Source organism: Zootoca vivipara, chromosome Z1, assembly GCF_965207765.1.
Source record: "Zootoca vivipara chromosome Z1, rZooViv2.hap1.1, whole genome shotgun sequence".
Lineage (NCBI taxonomy): Eukaryota > Metazoa > Chordata > Lepidosauria > Squamata > Lacertidae > Zootoca > Zootoca vivipara.
The window spans coordinates 54,491,331-54,506,902 of NC_142583.1; the positions used below are offsets into that span (position 1 = coordinate 54,491,331).

General features: G+C 41.8%; 1 protein-coding gene across 4 annotated transcripts in view; it reads left to right on the forward strand.

The window, feature by feature from the left end:
* Positions 1-15,572, forward strand: part of PPP3CA (protein phosphatase 3 catalytic subunit alpha) — a 191,127-nt gene that overhangs the window by 15,266 nt on the left and 160,289 nt on the right. The gene's annotated exons all lie outside the window — the stretch shown is intronic.

The following is a 15,572-nucleotide window of genomic DNA, read 5'->3' on the forward strand; positions in this document are numbered from 1 at the left end:
TGAATGATGTCGTATTTTAGCCAAACCTATGTTTGTATGTTGTATAGATGCTGTTTATTATCTGCCCTATCACCTTCTGGTGAAAGGCAGTATACAGATTTTTTAAATAGAATAAATAAATTTGGCAATAAGGTGTTGTGACATTTGCTACATGGTCTCTCACTGCCTAGGACAGGCATCCCCAAACTGTGGCCCTCCAGATGTTTTGGCCTACAACTCCCATGATCCCTAGCTAAGAGGATCAGTGGTCAGGGATGATGGGAATTGTAGTCCAAAACATCTGGAGGGCTGAAGTTTGGGGATGCCTGGCCTAGGATCTTTCTGGAAAGGAGTCGGAAGCCCTGGCTTTGTGGGGCGAGAGTGACTTGGAAGTATTTTTAAAAGATGTTTTAAAACTTTATTTAAAATTGAAGAAATGTTTTTTACTAACAGTTTTAAAAGTACCCCAAAAAACCTCATAATATATAATATATAAATGTGAGAAATGGGATTTGCTTAGGCAGCCAGCCTTTTGATAATAATAATAATAATAATAATAATAGATAAATAATAATAATAAATTACAGCTTTGTTTTTTTTCAAAAACTTAATTTTTCTTCCCACTTTATGGTTTACTATAAAGTTTATTTCTTCTTTGTTACTCAATTGTTCATTGATATTACAAAATCTCAGTAGAAACACACACACACACACACACACACACACACACACGGTATATATATATATATATATCCCCTCCTCATCTTGTAGGAGACAAGGGAAGTCTGAGGTAAAATTAAAACAAACAAACAAACAAACAAACTGAAAACACTAATCTGTTTGCACAACCTATCAGGGTGTGCCTGAGTCCAAGCCCATTATGTTCATAGCAGCCATAAAGTCTTGCAAAATACCGGTATCTGGAGGTATTTTAACTTTGCAACATGCTCTCTTTTTCTAATACGAAACATAGTCCATCAGTGCTCTGCTCCTTTTACCTGTTTTTCTCCCCCATCTGTCTCTTTTCTCCATCTCCCACAATGCTAGATAGGCAGTTGACCTATGGCAAACCTCAGACATACTGGATATTCTGGCGTATAAGACGACTGGGCATATAAGACGACCCCCAGCCTTTCCAGTTAAAATATAGAGTTTGGGATATACTTGCTGTATAATAAATACGACCCGGCATATAAGATGACACCCGACTTTGGAGAAGATTTTCCTGGGTTAAAAAGTAGTCTTGTACGCAGGTACAGTACCTGGAATATACAGTACCTGGAATGTGGACTCACTCCAACATCTTGTTCTCGCATTGGCCAGCCGCGGGTGTATGGGAAGCCCATAAGCAGAACCTGAGCACAACAGCACTCTTCCCCCACGTAAAATTTCCAGCAACTGGTATTCAGAGACAAACTACTTCTGATAGTTGAGCAGATTTATTCTACAGCCAGGTGCTGCCGTGTTCCTAGCAAGGAAGTTTTGCAAATAAATCTTGAGGAAAACTTTGCCCAGGTACTTCATGTCTTCTGTGCAATTATCTCTATGACATGGTATTCCCCCCCCCCACTTTTTCTTTTTTACACCCTCTAATTAACACAGTACTGGGACTGTAGGAAAGGCCAGTCACACAGCTCATGCCAAGCAATACAAATTTGAACAGCAATGAGCTTCCTAGCCTGTTCCTGGTGGCAGAATGCTTTGTAAGGCAGTCGTGCTCTGTCTCTGCTTTCTTCCTTCCTGTCTGAAGGGTATTTCTACACACCAACAACATGAACACAGCTTTGCCCACTTCCTTATTGCACGACACACGCACACACACACACACACACACACCAGTGGATAACTTGTACATCCAAACACAACATCTGGAAGTTTCGCTGAAGACAGTTTATTTATAAAATACATAGCATCAGAGCTGTTGGTAATTACAGCTTAAGGATCAATCGAGCTGGTGTCAGATAAAGCAATGGATTAGATCTTGCACTGAACTGGTTGTTTCTGAATTCCTCAGACTACTCATCCTGAGCCAATCATATGTACACTTTGCTTGGAAGTGAAATCTCACTGTATTTAAGGGGGCTTGCTTCCTAGCAAGTCTGTATAACTGCTCTTAAAATGTGCAATCTTGATCAGGATTGGGACGATAAAACATTTCAGGTTCTTGCGTTCCCCCCCCCCAACACTCCCTCAGCTGCAGCACTCATAAGTGTGTTAGTAATGTTTCAATTCCTCTCTAGCAGTTTAGTATTAGATTGTAAATTTGCTCTTAATAGTATTTTTATGTGAGTTCTAGACAGAGTTGCTCAAACATGGCAAAGTAAGCTTTACAGCTGAAGGCGATGTTGCTTATAAATCACGATGAAGGGTATATTTATTGCTCTTTTGTATCCTTCAAGAAGCCTCATAAAGACAAATGAATGAAGCCACAGCTTGCAAAAGTGGTTGCCACTTCAAGGCAGAACTTAGCAAGCATGCTGTATTTTATGTGGTTGCATGAGCTCAGATTTCAAGAAGCGGCTTTGTTGTGTGTTTTTACTTATGTCTGATGGCTCCTGCTTCTGAGACTGCCATTTGTTTCTTTTCCATAATGCAACCTGTGCTTTAGAAGCTGGTAAAAGCATCTCATGCTTGGACTGTAAATGTGAGCAGGGGGTGGATCTGTGTGCGGCTGGAACCATTGGAACTGTGTGTTTAAAACCTACAAAGTAGGGGTTCAGAACCAGAGGCTCCCAACCACTACTTTAGAGGTTTAAAACACACTGTGGAAGAACTCAATTTTATTCACCTTTCTGCCCAACATGTCTCCTTGACTCTGTGGAAGAAAGGGAGCTTGCAAACTCCATGCAGACTTCTGCTCATGGAAAGAAGTACTTGTGCCTGGATAAAAGGTGAAATGCATGACATACCAGCAATATTCTCGGGTTTCAGGTCCTTCATGATGACTGCTTTCTTCTAGGAAAAAGTAGGCAAACCAGCCTTGTATAGCTTGTATTCTATAGTGGTTGCCCATGCTGGCTATATCCACAGAGGTTGGATTAGTTGATCCCTGGGATCCCTTCCAACTCTACAATTCTATGATTTTGCATTGTGCCTATGGCCTGGTGAAAGATGACACCATTAAGTATCAGTTAAGAGTTATTCTGGCTGGTTGTATTTTTTGGGGGGGTAGTGTTGCTACAAAGAGCTAGTTGGGTGGTAACTGGTAATGATTTGTTTTGAAGCTATTTTGTTAATAATATCTCCCCCCCCCAGTTTATTTTTATCTAAAATAGTTATAGTCTTTTGATCTATTGAAGCTGATTGCAAAATTTCATGGGAGCAAAGCCACCTCTTTTGAAGAATGATGCTCCTTAATTGCTTTTTTATCACTTTTCTGAGCCATTTTGTTTACATTTGGGGCATGGCTGACTTATCCCAGGGTAGGCAGCTGAAAATAGCCAGCTGGTATGACCTGAATTGAATAGCTAGCTAGGATCCGAGTGCACTGAGTCCACATGGTAAACTCGTTGTCTCCATGCGTTTCTTTTCCTGTAAGCATCCTTAATGATCTGCAGAGGTGTAACACGACAGCAAAAATAAATGCTATGACTGTGAATCTTGCTACTTAATATTGACACTTACGCTGCCACTTTTCACAGTCCTTGTTTACCCCAAAAGTTAATATTGTTGAAATAAGAGCTTTAGTCAAACTCTCCCGCTTGCTATTTCACATGTATTTTGAAACTGGCAGTGGAGCTTTGTAAACACCGAAGGCATTGTTTCCTTGAACACTTCTCCACAAATTGGGAAACATTTAAATTGGGGGTGGGACACCTGTGGCTCTCCAGATATACATGAACCCCCATCAATCCAAGCCAGTGAGGTCAGGGATAATGGTGCAAAAACATTTGGAGGATGACAAGTCACCCATCCCAGCTTAAGGGACCCAACCCTGTTTGTGCTTGATGGTGTCAGTCTTTGATGTAGAATTGATGATTTATGACATATCCCTCAATCAGGAGGGTGGCAACTCCATTGGGAAAACCCCTTGTGCTAGGTTCATTTAAACCAGGCACCCCCAAACTGCGGCCCTCCAGATGTTTTGGCCTACAACTCCCATGATCCCTAGCTGACAGGACCAGTGGTCGGGGAAGATGGGAATTGTAGTCCAAAACATTTGGAGGGCTGAGGTTTGGGGGTGCCTGATTTAAACTGTTGCTTCTCAAGCTATCTGATGTGGTGATCCGACAGTTCAATTCCCCCCCCCAACTGTGTCAGGGACCAGTACCATGTTGGGTCTCAACCTGGGCTGAGGTGGAGTCCCCGGGGATGGGCAGCCAATGGCTCGTAAACTGGCATCGGTCCACAGACCACCACTTTAGGTAGCACTGATGGACAACTGAGCTCCCATGTATAGCCAGGGTAACATTCAAATAGTCTATGTTATAGCTTCTTTTTCAGGCAAGGCATGTTGTTGTTGGCATAGCAACACTGCTGTTTGGAAGTCAACATGGCTATCCTATTATTTTGTTAAAGATTTTACAAGACTGCCAACATCAAGTCCCAGCTAACTTGTTTATACAAAGACCTGGGGTTAAGATGCCAAAAGCCAGCCACACAAATTATTTTTCTGATTTATAGCTTGGTTTACATGACTTATGAGAGTGAGATGCCAGTGCCTGCTTTCAGTGATCCCATATGTTATGTTGGGGCATAAAAACCTCTGAGACCTGGAAAATAATATGCAAACAGCTTCACTTTTTAAAAAAGAAGGGGATAAGTCCCAAAACACTGAACTCATTCTGCAAATATCTGTCTTGTATAATGAAGGGTATGAATATCCCCTCTAATTCTTTTAACTTAATATTTGTTTTAATGTCACCCCCTTTCATCTCTTTTTTTTAATAATGCTTTTTATTGAATTTTATAAGAACATTTGAAAAAACATAACACATTAACAAAATAACACTACAAAACATAAAAATACAAAACGACAAAACCAATAAACAAAAAAAAAATACATTTCATCTTATATCATCTTTAAAATCTTTGTCTCTTTTGCTTCCCCAAGTCCCTTCTATCTGATTTTCATTTTAAAATCATCTGTAACAGTTTCTAGCTCATTGCTTTTTAAATTCATCACCATAATTTTTTCCCCTTAATTCATCTTAATCACAGTCCTATATTTATAACTCAATTTCCAGTTTTGTAATCTTTTCCTTATATCCCCAATGCCTTAACTTCGGTCTTTCCCTAGGTAATCCATCTTTTATTGTTCAGAAATAATTCCCTAAATTTTTTCCAGTCTTCCTCCACTCTCTCATCCGCCTGGTCTCGAAGTCTTCCTGTCAATTCTGCTAGTTCCATAAAGTCCAACATTTTCATTTGCCATTCTTGTAAAGAGGGTAGTTCTTCCTTCTTCCAGTATTTCGCAAGCGAAATCCTCGCCGCTGTGGTGGCGTACATGAACAAGTTAACATCCTTTTTTGGGATTTCCTCCCCAATTATTCCCAACAAAAAGGCCTCTGGTTTTTTCAAGAATGTGTTTTTATATATCTTTTTCATTTCATTATAAATCATTTCCCAGAAGCCTTTTATCTTGGGGCAAGTCCACCACATATGGTAGAATGAGCCTATTTCCTCCTTGTCACCCCCTTTCATCTCAGCTCTCTTCTTCTGTGGACTTGCAAGCATCTCCTCTAGAACCCAGCCAAATAAACACTTCTCTCCTCACTAACATTTGCAGAATTCATGGCCTAGAACAGAGAACACCTGGCCTTTGGATGTTGCCTGTTTCTGTTGAAATGTTACATTATTTGACCACTGTAAGGCTCAAATAGAGTGTTCCATGAGACTGAATCTGTGTCCCTTAGCGCCTGGATTAGAGGGGGTGCTTTTTGCTGGATTGATTTGTGTTCCAGACATTGGACAAACAGGTGAGCACCGGCAATTTTCCCTCCCAGTTTTAGTGGAATTCTCTGACATCCTTAGTTAAAAGTTTTTGTATGCAAATGCCATGGGGCCAGGATGGATCTGCCTGGTTTTTGCATTTGCCAGCTGCTTCTTGAATGGTAAAAGGTTGTTGGAAGGCTGTGGTTTAGGGATAAGCTGCTTAAGGTAGCACAGTCTGCCAGGGTAAAGAGTTTTTGAAAGACATATACAGGATAATGCATCATGCTCTTTGATCACTAGTGGTGCAGTATGACCTAGGGAAGATGAAGGCCTTGTAAGTGTGCGCCTCTGTCCCTCCCTCAAGTTTGCCTGCGTTTCTGTTTGCAAAATGCAGCCTTTTGGGTGTTGGTTCTGATTTCTGTTGTACAACTGTTGTATGGAGTAGCAGGCTTGGAATGAAGAAGGATTCTTGAATTGCTAACTGCACATTTTGATAAGGTCATCTCTTGCAAGGTTATCAATATAGGGTGTTTGTAAGATAGGAAGTCTGAAATGCACCAACTCAAAGATGGCAGGAATGATTCCATATCTTTCTTTCTTTTTCAGTTCATACGTATGGAAAGCTGGTTATGCACCTGGATCTGGTGTTAATAACAAAAAATAGTGCTACGCTGTGCTTGTCAGTGTTTGTTACATGCAAATGGTATCCAAAGAATGGACATATAAAAGAAACAGTACCGAAGAAGCAAATACAATAACCCTTTTCTGCCTCTAAAGTTGTCATATGGCAAAGTTTCTTTTCTTTTCTCTCCCCCCCCCCATGCGCTGTGCAGCATTTTAATGTGCCAGGGCAAAGGTATGCTGAAGAATTTGCAGGCTAAAATGCATCATTTTGTCCACACTGGCACATTTTTAATCTATAATGACTCTTACTAGCTTTCATCTGGTTTCCTTTGGTCTCCTCCACCTAAGGTTTCACTTAGTAATCCTGTGAGAATGTCTCTGAAGCTTGAGAATAGCCTTTGAATTTGCTCCAATTGCAGATAACTCTGAGTCAAATATGGCTTGGCTGGATTAGTACGTAGGCTACAAATATTGCAGCATGGTGCTCAAGACGGATGTGAGCTCTCACTATGATAAATGTAAACAATTTGTGAAAGCATTTCCACAATCATGAGTGTGCCCATCTTACTGCTAGGATGAGAGGATTTAACTTTTCTGCAGATCACTCATATTTTCCTTCAATGCTAGATCCTTACTTACTATTATCTTTGTTTCTCCAGTAGTATGCTGCAGTGGGTCAATTCATGCAATTGTGCCTTTTCTTTTTCTAAAAAAAATGTTTAGGGGTACTCTAATTTTCCTACTCATGCTGAAATACTGCCCCCTCACTGAGGCCAAACTTAGATTCACAAAATGTTTAGGGGGTATGCGTCCCCCCAGAAAAAAAGGCACTGCATGTTATCATTTGTCATTGACTATCTATTTGACCACAGGCAAATGCCACTGTATATGGCAGCTTGCATTAATTTTTATTTTTATTTTTGTGGCCTTTGTTCACAAGGGCAGCAATGTGGGCAATATTTAGCACTTCAGCAGTGGAGGGCAAAACTAGCAGCATAGCAAAGTTTCTCTTACTAGTCATTTGGTGTGATTGCAGGCATTAGCGGTCATCACATGGCAAAGGCCATTGACTAGTGAATAGAACAACTTTCTGCAACATGAGATGCTCCAGATGCTTTTGACTACAGCTCCTATCAACCCCAGTAGATAGGGATGATGGGTGATGTAGTCCAAAATATTTGCATTGCAGCAAGTTGAGGAAGAGTATCGGATTATGTTTATAAGAACATTAGAAGAACCTGCTGCATCAGGCCAATGACCCATCCAAGTCAAGCTTCCTGCTCTCAAAGTGCTTGACCAGATGCCTACAGGGAAGCAAGCAAGCAGGATCTGAGCACAATCCTTCTCATTTATGAGAAGCACGTCAGATGATGTTAGGTCATCCATGCACTCTTGGCGCACCTAAGATGAGTTTAAGTAAAGCACGTAAACTACACTCAGGTCCTGGTGGCCAGGGAAGGGGGGGGGAATAAAAAAGTAAGAAGATAATTTATTGCACTTGTTTGTGTAAAGTTAATATTCCTTCTCAATAAGAGCTTGTAGGTAGCTTAAGGATCAAGCCTGTTGATATTTCCCCCCCATAAAATCAATGATTGAAACACATTTGAACATTATTTCATATTAGTTGACCGATCACAACCCTACACTTCTTTTACTGTTGTATTTGAATTGTATTTTATGTTTTTAATTATTGTAAACCAGCCTTCCCGCAACATGGTACTCGCCAAATGTTTTGGACTATAACTCCCATCAGCCCTAGCAAGTGTGGCAAGCAGCTAGGGATGATGGGAGTTGTAGTCCAGAGCATTTGAAGGGCACTGGGTTGGGGAAGGCTGTTGTAAACCATCCTGGGGTCAATAAGGTGAAGGGTGGTACAAAACTAAACTCTGCAGCTCTACTCCTGACCATTGGAGGACAAGTTGGCTGGGGATGATGGGAACTGAATAATATCTCAAGGGCCACGTATTTCCCACCTCTTCCTTGGGGGGTTGCAAATAGTCCAGGAAGGGGCTGCAGTTGGTCCATAGTCTTCTCCGGCTTGCAATAGAGAAGCACATTCTATGGTCCATTCACTGTTCTTCTGCATCTGCACACTATACAGGCAAACTGACAGTGCTCTCTTTCAGGGAAGCTTGTTTGCCATTATTAATAATAACTCTGTATATGGCTATGCTATGCATAGGAAACATAAAATGATTACGTAAATGCCAACCTTTTCTCTTCAGTATTTTTTTTTAAGGTTGGGCACTTTTTATTATTTAAAGAGCAAAATACAAAAAGTAAGCTAGGAAACAACCTAAATGATAAAATTCTGAGCTGTGTAGAACACACAGCACAAAATTAGTAAAGAGTGGTCCCCATAAACCATGATGAGCTGTAAGCTTCCAATAGTAAGGGTACTCAGGGTTATTAGGATCTCTGTCTTTAAAGCAGGGGTCCCCAGACTACGGTCCACAGGCTGGATACGGCCCGAAGGCCTTTTTTATCCGGCCTGTGACGACCCCCACCGCCCGCTGCCACTGCCCGCTCTTAGCGGCGTGGCGCGGCTGCCCACTTCTGGGTCAGAGGAGTGCCGGAAATAGCTTGTGCACATGCGCAAGCTTCATTTCTGGCGCACTTCCGGGTTGGAGGAGCCCGTGCGCATGCACACAAGCTATTTCCGGCACTCCTCCGACCCGGAAATGTGCCAGAAATAGCGTGTGTGTATGCATATGGGTGTGCGCTACCCCGCCCTCCGGCCCACCGCGTGATCGGCGCGGCGGGCACTGGCCTGAAGCCCGGTAAGTTTGGGTACCCTTGCTTTAAAGGGTTGGGTTTGCATTGTCAATTTGTAATAATAAATGCCATTGTCTTTTGTAGCTCTTGTGGAATGGTGTGTTGAAAGCCTTACTCTTTCAGAGAGGCCAGTTTGTGTCTCGGCGATCCCCTTGATGCTTGTTTTAGGACTATTACGTGAGGTTTGAAATTGTGGATCGTGTAAAAAAGAGGTGTCCCATATTACAAATCCTCTGACTCCTTAATGACCATGAACCACCATGAACCATAATTGCTTTAGTAGCCACATAAACAGCTTTCTTAATTAATTGTCGTCATTTTCTTTTCTTCATCACTCTCTTTGGTTGGAGTTGCAAAGCAGGTATGTTGTTTTCATTTTGAAATGCAAAGGGACAAGCAAAGTTAATCTATCCCTGAAGAAAATTTGTACATTGGGGAATCCCTGGATCTAGCATTGTTATTTCCCTAAGGCTGTGAACCTCAGGTGTAGCTGTCTCACAAGTAAACAGTATTTACAGTTGATTGTATAGGGATTAGAAATAACATTTTCATTAGAGAGAACACAAGTTGCTCTGGCGTTAATTTCAGATTGGTCATACTATGGTACTTCATTGCTTTGACTGATCTCTAAAAATGAATCCCTTCAAATGAAGCAAACCAGTGCAGAAGCCTACACAGTTTGTCAAATAGTTCCCATGGTTTCCTAGACACTCTGGATCAGTGTCCAGTGGTGTTTTAGTGTTCATAGAATCTTTCACCAGCAATGTACATGCCTTCTCTAATTCTGTAAAATACTTCCAAGATATCCTTCTGTTATACTAATAATCACAATAAAAAGGAGAAATTGGTAATTAAACACTGAGACAATTCACAGAAAGGTAACAATGTTGGTTTTTTGCACCAAAAGCAATAGAGTCTTATGGTAACATAAAGATCAACACATTTCTATTATGGCATTAGCTTTCTTGATCTAGAGTTGCATCTAATGATGTAGATGCTTGCCTGCAACAACAGGTTTGTTAGTCTTTTAAGTTGCAACAAGATTCTTTGTTTTGTAGAAGGCATCTAGCGATGGCTTGGTATGGATCTTCGCTTTTTACCATAACATGCCTGAATCACTCTTACATGCTGTACCTATGCCAACATTTTGGTAAGATCTTAAAGAGTGAAAGGTGGCTGCTGTTTGCTCTTAAAACTAATCATTGATGAGTCTCAAAGGAAAATTAAACTGGTTGCTCTGGGAGAGACTTCAGAAGGGGTTGTAAATGAGTACTTTCGAGTGATGCTGGATAAGATGGAACACTAGATTTGAGCGTTCCAAGCAAGAGACAGAAACTAGAACACGTCTAATCCCCCCTCCAAACAATGATTCAGTGGCAAGTAGGTTTTATTTTGTTCAAATCCATAGCAAAAGCTATAGCCATCTTTGTGATTTATGCCACAGGATTGGTTTGTATCATCAGTTTGTGGTTTGTCTCAGCTTTCTCCCCATATCTGTTTGTGTTGCTTCAATCATAATTCACTGCATGTGTGCAAAACCTGTATCTGGATTCAGACAGTATATGAAGTAAATCAGGGGTGGGGGAACTTGTAGCCCTCCATAAGTTGTGGGATTCCAACTCCCATTGGCAGTTGGCTATGCTGGCTGGGACTGCTGCAAGTTGGAAGTCCAACATCATCAGGAGCAGGCTCCCCATCTTTAAAGTAAGCCATGCTTTGTCAATGAATATAAATGGAACAATTGACCTTGTAAGAGCCTTATGCTTCGGAAGAGTAATCTCACATATGGAGCTGCTTTTACAGAATTGTGATTGCCACTCTCAAACTTTAGTGATTCAAAAGTTGGTCTTGCTCTACTATAGCTGAGACCAGGTATCTGGTACAGGTGGCTCATGTTACAAATTGTTTGGCTTTTTGTTTTGTAATTGTATTTCAGTTGCAGAATGTTTAATCTTACCCTAAGGCTGGTGGATAGAGTATGCATGTCTTGTGACAATTAGAACAACATATAAACCTTATTGCACCAGCCTCATTCTTGTAATAGAGAGTTGGCAGCATCCATCTGGCATGAGGTAGTTGAGTTGAGCTACTTTAGGTGGCATTTCATTCTGAGCAAAAAATTAAAAAAAATAGATCAGTTTTTGTTGATTAATCAATGCCTCCTTTTTTGATGCAGAGACTTGAACCCTCTGGAAATAAGTAATTTTCTGTGTAAATGATGTATTGATTCACCTAACTTATGGACTGCTCACTTGGCCAGCACCTGCAATGATAATCATGTCTCCTTGATACACATTAGTCTCATATGTATATATATATACACACACACACAGCAAATTGAGTTAACCAAGAGCTTTCTTGTTCCCAACTAACTGAGTACTCTCAGTTGCCTCTCGTCTGTTTGAATATGCGATCATGTAAACACCAGGCAGATTTTATGAGCAAGCCATAAAAATGTAATGTGTAACGCAGCTTTGAAATACAGACTTAACTGAAGTTCACCATTTGCTCCAAGCACAAAGAATGACATGGAAACTGAACAAAAGGATATGACTAATACTTGGGCTGTTTTAGGATTCCTTACTTGTGTGAACATGACAACTTGAATCAGGGTGATTTTCCTATAGAAATCCTCTGAATTCAGTTTATATCCATCTCATGGCTACTTATCACCAGCTAGAAGACTTTATGCAGCGGCGGAGCTTCATGCTCCGCCACCGGGGGTGGAGAGCAGGCGCGCTGCCCCCAGTGACGTGGCGCGCGTTTTGGGGGCTGGACGGGCAGCGGCAATGGCACCCCTGGGATCGCATCGCTCGGGGCGCACCGCCTCCACTGCCCCTATCTTCCTACGCCCCTGACTTTGTGTACAATCCTTTTCTACATTAACCATAATGTGGGGGGGGGGGACACCCAGAAAGCCCAACTTTTGATATCACCCCTCCAGTAAACAGCAAGCCCAGGACCTTGGAATACAGAAGATAACAGTGTATCATTGAAGATGTTTTCTTTACTCAATGCATCCTGGGTGTGAGAAAATAGCTTTCCCACCCTCTTACTGGGTTCTCCATTTTCCCTTGTGTGTATTTATCATTGTTTTTTTAAAAAAGGCAGCTAGACAAATTGGCTTCTAACATTTTTGAGAATTTGTGCACAGCTTGCAACATTAAAATCCATGCAGTGCAGAGATTATTGTATATGGCTGAAACGTGTTCCTTTGTACAGAACTTACTGCCAGTGCCGTCATGAATTAACCCTTTAAGATAAAGTTACCTTAGAGTTCTTCCTGAGTAACACGCTGCTAATTTTGGGTCATCTCTTCCTTCCCATAGATCGCCTGCTTACAATGGCCACCAATAATGCAATCCTTTTTCAAACGTACATAATTTTGACAACCCACGATAGCTGAAAGCATGAACCATGCTACTAATGGTTGGCCATGGTGCTGGTGCTGCCTCTGCACAGGCTGTTGCACTCTCACAAAGGCAGACGTGGTGGTAGTTCAAGTGTGATATTGTCAATCTGTCCTGGTTTTTTCCAATGTGATTGGTGTTCCTGCTTGCAAAGGGCGTGATAGGTCAGCCGTAAAATTATTCCCTCTGACTTGCTAGCTGCCTCTTATGCTTCCCAGAAATGGCACTGATCTACTTCCATCACTTAAATAGCGTTCTGTTGCCTTCTAGAATCGCATAGTTCTATGCTTTCCTTTGGTGAAGGCTTTTTACATTCTCAAATGTTTTCCCCTGGCATTTCAGCAATCATATGTATTATAACTAGATGCAAAGGTTTTGGGTTTTTTTTTTAAAAAAAGTTACAGCAATACAGTGGTACCTCGGGTTACAAATGCTTCAGGTTACAAACTCTGCTAACCCAGAAATAGTATCTCATGTTAAGAACTTTGCTCCAGGATGAGAACAGAAATCACGTGCTGCCGGCGCGGCAGCAGCAGGAGGCCCCATTAGCTAAAGTGGTGCTTCAGGTTAAGAACAGTTTCAGGTTAAGAACAGACCTGTGGAACGAATTAAGTTCTTAACCAGAGGTACCACTGTACTGCATAGAGCTGAAAATTGTTTCTAACCTGGGATTTTTGCCATTACCACCACCTTCCTTACCCCCTATAACCAGTGCTATTTTTCTAGAAAGATAGATGATGGAACTCACCATGCACAGCTCCTTTGTTCTCTTATAATGGCAGTGGCACCCACCTGAGAGGTGCTGGAACTGAGTTCCGGCTGGAAAAAAGCCCTGCTTATAACCAGCGTTTGAATGGTCTGCACTGCTTTTCTATATCTTGGCATTGCTTGTCTGCTCATCTACCATTCATTTGTTTTGTTTTTTTGCAACAGGGTTTGGCAAGTGGTTTTGGAAGGTCTGGGAGCTAATCTTCACCCCTTTCTGGTTCACCTCTCTATCATTCTTGTTGTTGTTCAGTGGTGATGTGGCATACTTGTCAAGAGACTTGGCTGATGTTACTCTAACGGTAAAGGACCCCTGGATGGTTAAATGCAGTCGAATTTCACTATGGAGTGCGGTGCTCAACTCCACTTTCAGGCAAAGGGATCCAGCACATAGTTGCCAAGTACCCTGTTTTCCCCAGGAAACCCCCGTTTTTCATACCGTTTCCCGGCGGTCCCCCGTATCACCTCATCTCCCGTTATTCTCCCTTATATTCTCCTGCTGATGGCCTTCCCCCCCTGTTTTGCCCATCTATGGGCACCAAAAATGGCCGGTGCCGGTGGCGAAAATCATGTCTACGCACTTCCGGACATGAGTAGACGCAACTTCTGTTGCCGGCGCCGGCCATTTTTGGTGCCCATAGATGGGCAAAGAAGTCTATGCAACGTCCAGTGTCACGCGGCTGCCAGTCCCGGATTCTGCAGTCCAGGACTTGGCAGGTATGATCCAGCATTTGTCTGCAGACAGCTTTTCTGGGTCATGTGGACAGCATGACTAAACCACTTCTGGTGCATGGAACACTGTGACAATTGGCAGAACATATGGAAATGCCGTTTAAGAGTAGCACTTTATTTCACTTTGTGATTGTGTCTTTAGTTTACTGAGCTGGGTGCAGCTCGATTCAGGAGGGATGGGAAGAAATGTAACCTTGAATTTTTGCTATTGCAAGGCCCACAGTCCCTCCTGCTGCTGCCCAGATGTTTTGCAACACTTCTTCAGCTTGTGCTATGGCACCTGAACAACAGACTGGCTGCTTGAGGTTGATAGCTGGCTCCAAAGGTACTGCTAGCTAGCTTAAAAAAACAACAACAAGAAACCTTGGAGTTGGGATTTCTGACTTTGAACTGAAGGGCTTGCCTTCTGTTTAGTCTTCAAAGGGATTTGTTATCTACGCAAAGTTTCTTCATGTGCATGTAAAGCTTTTTGGTAAGAAGCCAGGGACTTGACTCTACTAATACAATGCATCTACACATTTTGTCTTGGCTTAGTAGCCAGTCATTTATTTGTTGTTCTGCTCACCACTTCCACTGATTCCACTTCTCTTTCTTCATCTGGCTCACTTGGAGAGCTTCAAAATGGGATGGATATTTTCTTTGCCTTTTGCACTGCTGTAACAGGACCTCTCCGCTCACCCTCAATCATAACCCCCAAAATCTTCTCCCTCGTGTTGATCAAAAGTTGTCAGAGGGGAGAGTGTTGGCTTCTCAAAATTCAGCATTATGTCTGACCTCATGAACAAAGAGAAAGGGAATTTTGGTTCAAAAGCCTCCTCCTTCCCCTGCTCTATAAAGCTTGATGTACTGCTATTTCATATGCCAGAAATTCTTCCGAGGGGCACATATTTGAAACATGGCAATTCTAAAAGTGGTAGGGTGCACCAGAAGTGAGTTGGATTTTGTGGATGTCTCTAATTGCGAAAATAGTATCCTACCACAAATATCAGCACCAAGTGTGATAACTAAATGTCTTCTTGCAGCGTTTGGATGTTTTGAGGTTCATCTGTGAATGAAAACTGGGGCATCTTAAAAAGCACCAAATACCATAGGGAATGACTTGAAATCTGCCCAAGGACAAATGTACACTTTCACTCATTTGAGACACAGGGCACTGCTTTCTTTTTTCTTTTGCACTGCTTGAATCACAGAGGAATTAAATCTCTGATCATTGCAGGACTAGCTTTTTGCAACACTGCTTCTCAAATTTGTGTGCTTTAATTAGCATCCATGCCTGAATGCTAATACTTTCGCATCCTAACAGTATTTCATGCACAGAAAACAGAAGCTATAGTCCCATCTACATTATAGATTTATAGCAATCTTGGGAAGTGCAGTTTGCTAAAGGTGCTGAGAGTTGTTGGGAGACCCCTA